Source organism: Eulemur rufifrons, chromosome 7 (assembly GCF_041146395.1).
Source record: "Eulemur rufifrons isolate Redbay chromosome 7, OSU_ERuf_1, whole genome shotgun sequence".
Lineage (NCBI taxonomy): Eukaryota > Metazoa > Chordata > Mammalia > Primates > Lemuridae > Eulemur > Eulemur rufifrons.
In genome coordinates this window covers 173147277-173161781 of record NC_090989.1, presented here as the reverse complement: position 1 = coordinate 173161781, position 14505 = coordinate 173147277, and positions in this window count along the sequence as shown.

Sequence of the window (14505 nt, the reverse complement as noted above, 5' to 3'; positions counted from 1 at the left end):
CAGAAGGGAAATGTATAAATTTAAATAGACTCAAGAGACGTATCAATCAATTATAATGTATGGAACTTATTTGGATCCTTACTCCAGCAATTTACTGAAAAATTTTAAGACAATCAGAACATTGGCAATATCACTGACTTGATAGTTGATGATATTAATGACTTATTTTTGTTTATTTGTTTTGATAGTTGTATTGTGGTTATGTTTATAAAAAGATGCCTTATTTTTTATAGGTACAGTCTGATGTATTTATAGCTATGATTTGCTTTAAAATAATCTGGGGTATGGATGAAATAAAATGGGCCGTGTACTAGTACTTGTTGAAGCTGGGTGGTGAATATACAAGAGTTTGTTAAACAATTGTCTATTTTATTTATGTTTGAAATTTTCCAGAATTAAAAGTTTAAAATATAAAAAAAGAAGAAAAAGAGCTCCAGCATGAAACAAATAATGGACCTAAGAATCCTCCGCATGTTCAGGGCTTTAGAGCTGGTAGTTCTAACAGCAGACAGGGCTGAGTAAAGGCCTAAATGAGTCACTTTCCTACCAAAAGCTTAAATTGGGTTGTGATCAGTCAACTCTGAAATCCATAGAACTTTAAAGCACCCTCAGGAAAATTCATATGTCACACACACACACTTCAAATGTCATTGAAACCTGTTAAAAAATCTTACAAGTTATAAAAACCAACATAATGGCCACCATTTTCTTGCAAATTGAAAGACTTTCCCCAAAATAGACTTTTAGCCTGTCTTCAACAGTGTGCTTGATCTGACCCAAATCTGTTATTCTTTTTAGATATAATCTTAAACAAATGTGAAGAGCTGAGTGGTCAAATTGAAAATGAGAATTCACTTTATTCAAAGAGATAATTAACTGTATGTTCATATTAACATATTCAATGAAAGGAGTTTTTATTTCCAGTTGTAGAATTCACAGTGCTTCTATTAGGAGGTCAAATGGAATTATCATCAAAAAATTCAAGACATGTCTCTAAATCTACTATGAGATTTAAAAAATCTTCTATGGTGTTTAGAAAGAGAATGATATTTTTGAATAAAATACCTTCTTTTCCATTCTCTTTGGTACTAAATGGTCAACATTTAATTGTTTCATCAAAATCCTATCCCACAAGTAGGAATGGTTCCCAGGAGGCGATAGAAGGTATTCTTGCTGTTATATCTGCTAGTGGCCAGCAGGTTGGGATATTACCTTTGTAAAAGAGTGGGCTGCATTACTCACCTCTTCTAAGGTACTCTGGGGGCATATTTTATTTCGAAAAAGAACACAAATGAAAATGAATTATGTTGAGAATTTTATACTCTCCTTGAAACCATTAGAGACATCCCTGTGCATGCGCCAAAACTCAGTTTAGGAATCATTGACTTAGATCCTGGTTTTAAGCCTTCAGCACTTGGAAAGGGCCAATTAATGAGGGGAAAAAGAAATGAAAAGATTTTTTTGCAGGTTTTGGTGACACCAGCAGCCCATGATGCTTCTACACCTCTGCAAGCACTTGGCTACTTGGTTTTGCATTGGAAGGCCTTCCCATGCCTTGAGGACTTCTTAGCTGCTGTTTCACATGAAAATCAATCAATCAATCAGCCAATAAATCTTTGAGAAACAAAAAAATCTGGCCCTGATAACTCCTTCCCAAAAAGCTTCAAAGCTTTTTCAGTTTTTTTCTTCTCTACCTTGAAGGACCATTGCTGAACTCTTCCTTCTTCAGAAACACATTATTGAACCTTAAGGGATGCTGCAAATTTTGAGAAATATTGCACATCTCAATCACATCAGGAAAAAAAAAAAAATCCCAGAATCCTGCAAATATTTCATAGATCACTTCACGAAACAAATTCTGCACTGCTGTCTTAAAAGTTGGGATGGGATGTGACAGAGGGGCAGGGGAAGGGACGAAGTGACACAGCTAGAATAGTCCTACCTACAATGGTCTCTAATTGATGGTAAATGGTGGCTATTTGTCAATTTGGAAACCTAGAGAGTTGCATTGGCAAGTATTTATACATTTCAGTTATTTTTGCATGTTATTAAGGTGTAGTTCTCAACAAGTACAATACTTAAACTTTGAGGGCCATATGAAAATTCGTGCAGTGATTTCTTGGTTGTCACAGTGGTTGTGGGGTGCTACTACTATATGGTAGACAGGGAAAAATGCTGTATGTATACAATATATTTCTGTTAAAAAATATTGTTGTCTCACTGAATTATTAATGTTCCATTGAACAGTAATGTAAGTGAAAAACCTGTTCATAATGATATAAGCCCAGAAATGAACTCAGTGTGCAAAAAGTAATCTTTAAAAGTTGAGATATAATTAACATACTATAAAATACACTTTTTAAAAATGGTATATAACTCAGTGGTTTTCAGTATATTCACAAAATTGTACAACCATTACCACTATCTAATTCCAGAACATTTTTATCTTTCCAAACAACCAATTAGCAGTCCCTCCCCATCCCGTCTTCTTTCTAGTTTACTTTCTGTCTCTGTGGATTTGCCTATTCTGGACATTTTGGGTAAATGGAATTGTTTAATATGTAATCTTTTGTGCCTGGCTTCTTTCACTTAGCTTAAAGTTTTCAAGGTTCATCCATGTTGTAACAGGTATCAGTAGTTCATTCCTTTTTATGGTTGAGTGATATTTCATTGTATGAACATGCCATATTGTATCTATCAATTGGTGGACATTGTATTGGCATAATTTTGATATATATTAAAATTACTCAGGAGTGCAATTACCACATAACTGGGGGAATGATAGTACAGTTTTGTTCTGAATTTTAGTAAGAATTAGTCATCATTTTAGAAAAATCACATTATCAAGAGCAGCATGGCTTGTGAATTTGAATCATCAATTAACCTGTTTGTTTGTATTTACAATATTATATACTTGGCTTTATATATATATACACCTACACCCATGCATACACACATTTTTACTCAGTCTGTATTTTAAAATATAAAATATAATGTGCCAACAGTATCTGGATAAATTTTCCTTCTCTTGAATCTAAAACTTATTCATTATAAGTCTGTGCACACCTCTGTTTTATTATGTCTTCTGGCATTCTATGACAGAGTATTTACAAATTAAACATTTTTTAAAACAGATTGTATTTCTCCTTTATATTACATTTGAGCATTATATTGATTTTTCTGAATTATATAGAGATGCTATACTATCTATGAATTTCATTTCAGGAGAGTAAGGCTATGTCAGAAAGTATTTGTTATCAAAAGGGAGTATTAGATCTTGTAGTGTTGACAATCACTGTTTTAGGACAAGTCTGTGGTGAGATTATTTTGCAGAGCTGTCCCTCTGACACAGCCCACACATTTCTTGAGTGGCATTTGCATGCACACAGGCATTGTTCAGCTCCTTAGGGTATTTGGGACAAGTGATCTACATATTGCCCTTGAGCTCTGGATAAATTTGCCACGATGACAAATTAATTAACAATGGCCATTGCACCTTTGAGCTGGTGGTGGTGACTATTCCTATTTAATAATTTTCCTCAACTCAACATAATAAAAACAAAATTTTCAATGAGGCAAAAGAATATCTGATGGTCTTCTTTTTAGACTCCTGAAAACATGGTTAAGATTGTACGTAGCATGTTAAAACTGGAATGCAAAATGGAGTTGAGAGATTTTAGTTTAGATGAATTTTCATTAATGGAATAACCCATAACTTAAATATATTATTGGTTTTTATTTATTTGTTTGTTTGTTTATTTATTTTTAGAGACAGGGTCTCGCTCTATCACCCAGGCTGGAGGACAGTAGCACGATCACTGCAGCCTTGAATTCCTGGGTTCACGTGATCCTCCCACCTCAGCCTCCTAACTAGTTAGGACTACAGGTGTGCACCATGACTCCTTGATAAATTTTTAAATTTTTTGTAGAGACATGTTCTTGCTATGTTACCCAGGCCTGATATCAAACTCCTGGGCTCAAGTGATCCTCCCTCCTCAGCCTCCCAGAGTACTGGGATTATAGCAGGGAGCCACCATACCTGGCCCCACTTTTTAAAATCTAGTATACAATTTGACCATATCTATAATCTGATAAGACATCGTGAAAGTAGTAGAGACATTTCTGGCTAAAATATTTAGTCATTTGCTTAATTTTACATTTTTGAAGTAATTCATGCTTTCAACCATTTCATCATTTTGGCCAATTTATTTTTGACCTATTTGTTTTTGGTCTGCTTCCCTGTCATCAAATTTTCATTTTGGCTGGTTCATCCTTGCAGTTATAGGTATATCTGAACACCTCTGAAGTCTTTTTACCAGTGTCCATAACAAAAGACCATTGGTTTATTATAAAATTCCTATGACTCCAAGTCATTCCCATTATCACCCCATTATTGATGTAATTGACTAGAGATAAAGCTGTCTTGCCTCAGGTGTGGCCTACTCACTTTCAAGAACCAAATACTACTGAAATTGGTACAAAAGAGACTTGTTTTTGCTGGTGAGCAATGCTTTCAGGGCAGTTAAGGGACGTCTGTATGTCTGAACCAAGCAACCTAGCTATAGGCAGTTTCAATTTTTCTTCTGAATTTAAGAATTGGTTGTGTTATAAGAATCTGGCATTAGAGAGTACCTCTAATTTTATTTTCGGCCGGGCGTGGTGGCTCACGCCTGTAATCCTAGCACTCTGGGAGGCCGAGGTGGGCGGATCGTTTGAGCTCAGGAGTTCGAGACTAGCCTGAGCAAGAGCGAGACCCCATCTCTACTAAAAATAGAAAGAAATTATATGGACAGCTAAAAATATATATAGAAAAAATTAGCCGGGCATGGTGGTGCATGCCTGTAGTCCCAGCTACTCGGGAGGCTGAGACAGGAGGATCGCTTGAGCTCAGGAGTTTGAGGTTGCTGTGAGCTAGGCTGATGCCACGGCACTCACTCTAGCCTGGGCAACAGAGTGAGACTCTGTCTCAAAAAAAAAAAATTCATTTTCATTTTATAGATAAAAAAACAGCTCGGAGAATCACAAATTCTGAAAAGGGAAAGACAGCTTCATCATGAATCCTATGGCATTCCTAGCAATTCTTCTGCTCTATGTTTGAACACTATTAATAACAAGAAACTCACTACCTAATGAAGAAAGTCTGTTGGGTAGTTTGTTATTATATTAATATTAAACTGAAATATGTTTACTTATAAATTCCATGCACTCTTTAGAAACTAATTCCTCTTCTAAAAGATGGATATTTAAATATTTAAATGCAGCTCTCACTCGTGATCTGCTTATTCTTTTTCCATGAATCTAAACATTGCATCCTGAAAGTGTTTCTGATCATCACAATTGCTTCTGTCTGCCTGTCTAATTTACTTCAACCTGCTTCAACTGTGCAAGGTAATCAATGACCACTTTCATTGTCCATCATCTGCAAACATTGGTCTGTATGCCACGACAATGCCCTCTTTCACCTGGTTGGTAATAAAATTTTGCATAAGACACGGTCAGGACACAACCCAGGATTCTGCTAGAAATATTTCTTCTGGATATAATTAGTGCACTAATTAGAAACATTTTGAATATGACTATTTATTACGGTTATGAGCCCACACACATTTTTACTGTCATTCAGCTTTCCCCATAATAGGCCAAATGTCAGTTAGCTTTCTTTGTAATGGGTCAGATAGTAAATATTTTAGGCTTTCAGAGCCTTAAGTTCTCTTGCAGCCATTCAGCTGCTATTGTAGTGCAAAAGCAGCCATAGCTAGTGTATAAACAAATGGCTGTGTTAGGATAAAACTTTATTTTTAAAAAACAGGCAGCGGACCAGATTCAGTATAAGAGCCAGTTTGCTAATCCCTGGTCTAGATTCCTACTTTGCTAAATTTTAGATATATTATGTCCATTTTTTTTTTTTAAGTCTTTCAGACCAGTTGAACAATGAGGCCAATGAGAAAGGTGTCCGGCATGATTTTTTTCTTGGTGAATCTAAGTTAGCCGTTGATATTACTGTTTCCCTAATCAGTCACAAAAATTCCCTTCATGATATACTCTAGAACCTGGCCCTGGGTTGACCTCAGGGTCACTGGTCTACAGTTTTCAGAATCCACTTCCTGTTTTTAATAATTGTAACTATACTTGACCAATTTTAACTTCTGGCACTTCTCCCAGATCCCTCAAAATTCCCTGGCACTGGCGTGGCAATGTTTTGATTGGTTTCCCCGCCCTTGGGAATGTAATTTTTCTCACACAGGTGGTAACGTGCTGGAGCCGGGGCTCCTGCTGGATTGTGAGAGCCAGTTCCGTGCATCCCTTCCCAATTCCACACTGGTATCCTGAAATCAGCTATAGTGAGAGGATTTACACCGCAGGAATCAATAAATGGTACAAACCAGGGCTTTCCCCCTTCCCTCCCTCACTGCGCCTTGGGTAGTTCGATCACCGCGGAGACCTGGATGCTGCCTTACAACTCTCTTCCCTTATCTTGGGTTTATTTCTTTCTTAACAATGTTCCTTCCAGGTATTTTAGCCTGAAGATAATTTTTACTGACACAGAAAACAGAAACAACACTGTTGCTTGAGAAAAATCTGAATTCTCTATCACCTACGCATTATTGGATTCGGGCAGTAGGTTTGCCCTTTCCTTGTTGTTCTTGCTGTGAACATAGCTACAAAAAGTTTTTTAGGTTTGCCCTTAGCGTTTCTGGAAAGCCACAAGTCACTGGGAGAATTTAACCTTCCTAGCTATATTCTTAGAGGTTTCTGCTGCTCTTACATACAGTCTTTCTTTCTTTTTTTTTTTTTTTTAATTTTTTTTTTTAAATTTTTATTTCAGGATATTATGAGGGTACAAACATTTTGGTTATATTTTATGACTTTACCTCACCCAAGCGAGGATTAGAGGTTTTCCCCTCTACAATGCTCACCGCGTCCATTAGTTGTGAGTTTACCCCTCCACCAACCCTCTAATCCCTGAAGAATATTACTACTGTGTGAGCACCATAGTATGGTTTGCCTTTGCTCGATTTTTTGCCTGTGTCTTTTAAAATTCCAAACTTGTTCTTTCAGCACACCATATGCCCCCAGTGTTATCATTTGCCACTGCCAGCACAGGTCTCCCCCCACTCAGAGAACTGATTCGAGAAGTTTAAGTGATTCCCTAAGTTAGGACTAAAAATCATTTTCTTTAACCCAATGCATATACTAGGCTGCCATGACAGCTTCACCATTTAGTAAAAGAAGATACTAGGATTATGTGATGAATTTGAAACCTTCTCATTAGTAATTTAATTTGCTCACCATCAAATTGGTTTCACTGATTATCACCTAAGAGCACATTTAGGAATAACATTGATCAGGTGTTGGGCAGATGTGGGTGGGAGGGGATGGGTGTATACATACATAATGAGTGCGATGCGCACTGTCTAGGGGATGGGCACGTTTGAAGCTCTGACTGGGAGGTGGGAGGGGAATATACATAACCTAAATTTTTGTAACCCAACAATATGCTGAAATAGTAATAATAATAGAAAGACAAAAAAATAATTTAATTTGAACTGTGTTCACTGACACTGAGGCTAGGACTTATTGGAGCAGATGGAACCAGATGAAACTCAAGCTTTCTCTCTGACTTAGCTCTAAGAGACTCATCATAGTCCTGTGCTTGTTCTATCGTGATGGCCTTGGATAATCAGCTCCATTGAATGTCAATGGACAGATGGCGCTGAGACCTGAATCCAAGTCATCAGCTCCTCCATGAAAGAAACAGGATTATTCATTGTTCTGTTCTCTGGCTCTGACAAGGTAGGTGTTCAATGTGTGCCACAAAACACTATAAAAATTTCCTTCCTGGTCTCCTCAGTTTCACTTGTGTACCCTTCAGTCTCCTCTCTATCTTGGAAACAGAGTGGTCTTAAAACATTGCCTTAGGTGGGTTTCTCCATAGGAAGACCTTGACACAAAGATGTCAATGCAAGGAGTTTATCTGAGAGAGGAAGCCAGGAAGCACTGGTAAGGAAGTGAGGAAATAGGATAGGAAGTAAAGGGAAACCAATAAGGCATGCATTTATGAGCAGGCTATGGCTTTGAACAACCAGGGCTCAGTCCTACTTGGGATGTCTTGAAGGCTGAAAAAAAACTATACTGATATGATTAGCCACTGGCCATATGTGGCTTTCTACATTTAACTAAAAATTTAAAATTAAAGTAAAAATGTGTTCCTATATCACTGTTGCCACATTTCAAGTACGCGCCATAGCCTCACCTGCTGACTGGCTACCACATTGGACAGCTCAGATATAGAATGTTTTCATATTACAGAAAGTTCTACTGGGTAGCCCTGGTGTAAAATATAGCTCAGAGTTGCCCACCTGGGAGCAAGGAAGCTGGGGAATTTATACATCAACCCACCTGTCAGTGGTTGATGGTTGCTCTCCTAATGTCCTGGCACGTCTGGTTTGCCCTGCATGTACAAGGCAACAAGGAGAGGACGTGGATCGACATCAGTGGTATCTGCTGTAAGTATAAATCAGATGATATCACTCCCTGCTTAAAAACCCTTTTTCATGGCTTCCTGCTACAATTCAGATAAACCCCAAACTCTTTAACCCTACGTGGCCCCATAATCTGACTTCAAGATTACTTCCTCAATCTCATGACACTTTGCTCTCAATGACTCTGCTTTGGCATGAAACTGAAAGAGACTTTCTCTAAGTCTGCAAACACATTGAGGTCTTCCTTGGCTAGGGCCTCCTTGCATATTAATCTGTCTATCTGCAACACCCCAGCCATCTCACTCCCACTCCCCCATGGCTCTCTGCATGGTTGTTTCCTGCTATCCTCTAGTGCTCAACCTAAATGCCACCTCCCCCAGACATGTTCCCTGTCCATCCTACCCAAAGTTAAACATTTCCCTCCCATTATTTACTTTCTTGTCTCCTTTTGAATTTCTTTTATCATGATCTGTGATTATTTGTTCACTTTTGTTTTCGTCTGTTTCCCTAGGAACAATGTAAGGTCTGAAGTCATCCCCAGCATCTAGTACTGTGCCTGACACATAGTAACAACAGATATTTATTTTATTAAATGAATGAGTGAATGAATGAATCAAAGCAGTCTTTACCAGTGAGATGTGTGTAAGAGAGAGCATGAAAGGTCACACCTCTGCAGTAATGCTGGGTTACATGTGACTCTGGCTGGACAATTAGCCCAGATGACAAAAGGAATCAGTGTGGGAAAGAGTGGCCTCTCCACAATACTGTGTGTAGTCTCTGATCGTGCTCTTACACACCAGATGATTCACTCAGGTCATTAGCAATTCAAGTTCTGGATAAACGTTCTGGACACCAACAGGGTGTCTTCTCCAAAATGCAACTTGCTTGTGTCAATGGTGTTGTTCAAGTGTAGGTTATATTGGCACTTTGCAGTGGCTTAAAAACACCGGCAGTGGTGACAGCAGATGAGGAATTCTATTACATACAAAGTTGAGCAAGAGTCTGTCTCATCTTCAAGCCTTCTAGAAAAGAATGTGAAATAACATTTTGGTTGTTTTTTCTAAGTTTGTTTGCCCTGAGTGGGGCTAGCACTGACACAGGGAGCTTCTAGGTGACAACATAATAATGATAATCTGAGAATAATTATAATAATAATTGCTTATATACTGCTTTATATTTGTAAGACATTCCCACTTTATGGGTCTTCCCATAACCTTTATTTATTTATTTATTTATTTTAGACAGAATCTCACTCTGTTGCCCGGGTTAGAGTGCCGTGATGTCAGCCTAGCTCACAGCAACCTCAGACTCCTGGGTTCAAGCGATCCTCCTGCCTCAGCCTCCTGAGTAGCTGGGACTACAGGCATGCACCACCATGCCCGGCTAACTTTTTATATATGTATTTTTAGTTGTCCAGCTAATTTCTTTCTATTTTTTTTTTTTTTTTAGTAGAGACAGGGCCTTGCTCTTGCTCAGGCTGGTCTCGAACTCCTAACCTTGATCGATCTTCTAGCCTCAGCCTCCCAGAGGGCTAGGATTACAGGCGTGAGCCACCACGCCTGGCCATGCAACCTTTAAATTTTGTATAATGATCTCCATTTTACCGACATGAAAATCTGGGGGGAGAGGTTGCAAACTCTTCTGGGTTAAGTGGAGAGCAAGGACTCGAACCATTGAGGGGCTCCTTTCATTGCACACAATGCTTTTCATGCCTGAGCTGTGAAGAGGAGCAGCGAAGAGGAAATGTGATGGTGGTGAGGTGAGTGGCGGGGGTGAGAGGGCTCAGGAACCTTGAGAGCTTCTCAGTCTGGCCATCTTGGGAGGATCCAGATCAGGGACCAAATAAACCAAGAACTCACGTAGGGTGCAGATGTGAATGCAGACAGCAGCCTGTCGGTAGAGGGAAGGAGTCACAAAATGACATCCTGTGTGGGAGGTAGTATGTGGAACACAGAAGCAGGGGGGAGGCCATTTTTATTGGGCATCCAGCTCCTAGCACTCTCTTGAGCAAATGCACAAGCTTCTCAGGTCTTTTGCAGCTGGTAAGATCTGCCAACCTTATACTGCTTCCTTTCAGTCCCCAAATTTTGTCCTCAAAGTTGGAGCCTGTGGAAACTGAACCCATTTACTCCATCCTTGTAGAGTGATTGGCCCCTTTTTGTGAACTTGACATACCTGATAGAGGACAACTGAGGTCCCTTGTTGTGCCCATAACACCCTCAGTGGCATAGGGAAGATGGGCTGCAGGTTAGTGCTCACAAACTAGCTTAGCCTCTGTCACTTTTTCTACCATCAGAGGTTGCACATGAGAATGCAAATGCAGGAGAACAATGTAATTTTAGGTCAGATTTGCAAACTAGTGTCTCACACACAGAATAGAATCTTTTTAACAAAATTTCAATGGGTTATGAATGTGTGAAATTTGGACACTTCATATTGTGATATTGTGAAATATGTTTTGATCTTCAACCCAATTTCCTGCCACATAACTCCTGAAATTCATAGAACCTCCAAAGTGATGTCTTTTTATATGCCGTGAGTCGACTGATGGCTGGGGGCCCCTAGGTAGCTTCAGGATGGGGATGTTCACTGGAAAGACCAAGGCAGGATTAGAGGGTTGGGACTTCCAACTTCATACTCCCAACATCCTGGGAGGGGAGAGAGGCTGAAAAGGAAGTTGATCACCAATGGCCAATGGTTTAATCAATTATGCGTATATAATGAAGTCTCCGTAAACACCCAAAAAGGACAGGGTTCGGAGAGCTCCCGGATAGCTGAACAAGTACAGGTTCCTGGAAGTTGGTGCACCTGGGAGGGCATGGAATCTCCATGTCCCTTCCCATACCTTGCTCTATGCATCACTTCCTTTGAATCTTCTGTAATATCCTTTCTAATAAACTGGTAAGTGTTTTCCTAAAATCCAGGGGCCACTCCAGCAAATTATTTGAACCCAGGGAGGGTATCCTGGAAACCTTGATTTATAGCTGGCTGGTCAGAAGCACAGGTAAAATAACCTGGGACTTGCTATTGGCATTGGAAGTAGGGGCCAACCTTGTGGGACTGAGACATCACCCTGTGGGATCTGATGACATCGCCAGGTAGAGAGTGTCAAAATTGAGTTGAATTAGAGGACACCCAGCTGGTGTCTTCTGTAGAACTGATTGCTTGCTTGGTGTGTGAGGGAATCCCCCTTCCCATTTGGTCACAGAAGTCTTCTGTGTTGATTGTTGCATGGTGTAAGAGCAGAAGAAAAACTTTGAATTTGTTTTTGCCGTACTCATACATCAATATGTGACTTTCTGGAAATTCCTGAAAAATCAGAAGAATCTGGCCACATTTGCTCCTTAATGCTACATGGGACCTAATTCTGGCTACCAGTGTCCTGAAGTGTGTTAGGGTCTCCACCTTCATCATGGTATGTTGAGGCACTACAGGTGGCCCTTAACTGACTTGTGTTACCTGGCTGGCTCCTGTAGGCATATGTGCCTTTTACACCCTGTATGAGAACTACCCTTGACCCTATTACCTTACAAATTTATTTTCAGACTGTTAATAGTAAGAAGCCACTTCCTACCTACTCCGTGATGTATGGCTGCATATCACATGCCATGGCCTGATGGTTGTGAAACACTGTCTTATGCATAATCTGGCTTCAGATTTTCATCATGATGTGCATATGAGTCTACTCTTGGGTTGCAGCTTGTCTAAGCATATGGGAATCAGGGCTGGATAAACATTGCCTGGTGTGTAAATATAGTTAATCAGGGCTGGGGTCCTGGCTTTCACATTTGGTGATGGGTTATCATTTTTTAAATAATGCAACTAGCTACCAGAATAAATGTGAGCCTAATATTTTTCAAAAATGAAACTACCTAAATAAATAAATGAGAACCGCTCACGTTCCAATGATGTGAGCATGTCATAACACTCAATGATATGCCCCTGAGCTCTTTCATAAAGACAAAAAAAAATCCTAGGCTCTTCAACTTAAAATCTCTAAATCTTTAATGATGGACTTATTGGGGGTAGGAGTGTATATGCAATTAATGGTCTCCTCTTTAATGTACTTTGAAATGTGAACATGATTCTGTTTCATCACTTTCCTATTATCTCCATAGGTACCAGGAAATTAGATTCTATCCCTGCTGCTACTAGTTCCGAGTCCTCGCATTTCTTAGTGCCTTTTCTCATGTTTTCTTGTATTTATAAACTAGATGAAGATGGCTTGAGTCCTACAATTCACTACATTGCATCTTTTATTTGAAAGGTAGACAACTCATGAAAACAGACATGACACAGTTCTTTGTCAAACAAACCCTAATAGCTTTTGAAATGGGGGCTGTCAATCTTAATTAAAAGAAAGAGTCATATTATTACATGATACTTAACCTTCCAGGAAGCAGTGTGTACCCCATGCAGGTGAGGAATGTGGTGGATCTTGTCACATAAACAATTTTTATACCCTCTATAACTTACTGTATCAATGACAATGGCAAGGTGGCATAATATACTGCACTATAAAACCACTATATTGCTTTGTGAAAGTTATACTCTATTTGATAGAAAAAAAGATGTTGAATTGTGTGTTGGTGAAAACATTCTTCATCATTCTATAATAGAAAAAAATCTAAGCCCGTAAACTTCTCAATGTGCTTGCCAAGTCCATTAGTAGATAAATCTAATCACCCAAAATGTCCACAAATAAGCTTTACCCTACTTGAAAATCTTCATCTTATAAAATAAGCCACATTTCTCCTTTTACCAAAAGAAGGGCTATGTATGAAACTCTTTGCATTTACCCTAATTATGTTATAATGTTATTCATTATACTGGATGCACAAGCTCAAAATCAATATTAGTCATACCACACCGAGATCTTTATTACCAGAAATACTTGATATAAGTTTTTACACCATAAATGTTCAGATTCAATAGGCAGATGGTAGCTACTGAATTCCCCAAACTGGAGCAAGTTATATTTAAACACAGTTTGATGGTTCACACATTTGTGTAAGGGACTCGGATAAATCCAAATTGAATTTGACGACATTTACAAATATTTGCACTGGCTTATTGGATGGTTGTCTGATTCTGATGTGGTCTTTTTTCCCCTCTGTTTCTTTCTCCAGGTCTTTCCAAGGGAGGCTATTGCATGAATTGACCAATGGGAAATTAACCAACAGATGTGGATCTCCAGACTAGCTCTTGCATTGACTTAGAGGCTGGGGTTACAGAATAGGAAAAACTGTGAGCATCACATATTGTGAGTTATGAAAAGTGTCTATATGTGTGAGGCCTTATGAAAGAGAGTAGCTTTCTTTTCTCTCATTGGGTTTTCATGTAGGATCTGTGCTTTTAAAAGAGTATCCCAGGGAACATCAATCTCATAGTAAAGTCCACATGTTCAGAGAACATGGGGCAATGTTAACGCTTGCAGCATTTTAAAAATGGAATTAGTTCATCTCACTTTAGGAATGTTAGGAACTTTTATGTAAAAAAAAAACACCTAAATTTCTGATTCTTTTGAAAAAGTGAAGATATGACAATGCAGTGATTATATCCTCACATAAAAGTAATTTCTTATAGCTTCCCATTACACAAGGCACGTGCTCCCATTAGCCAAGTGATCACTCAACATGCCTGGATTTTGGAAGCTTTTTACACGATCTTCTTTGTTCTACTCTTTCTGGAAGATACACAGTGTCTTCTGGTGTATTAAAGGCTCTGACAATTCCCTCAGTAAAGATTTCTACTTTATTCTACATAAAAAATTTTCCCAAATATATTTGATTATAGAAGTTTTTTCCTCCACATTTTGGGATGTTCTGTTCTAGATAATTCTTTGGGTTTATGATTTCAGTTTTTACTCCAAAGTTTACAGATGAAAGGCAATTTCTACTATATTATTTGGTATATGGATTTGGACCATAAATTTAAAAAATTCTGATTTACTGGTGTGAATTTTATGCTACCCTCTGGCAAATATCTGTGAAAGTTTTTGGGAAGCCTCGATTTCATAGTC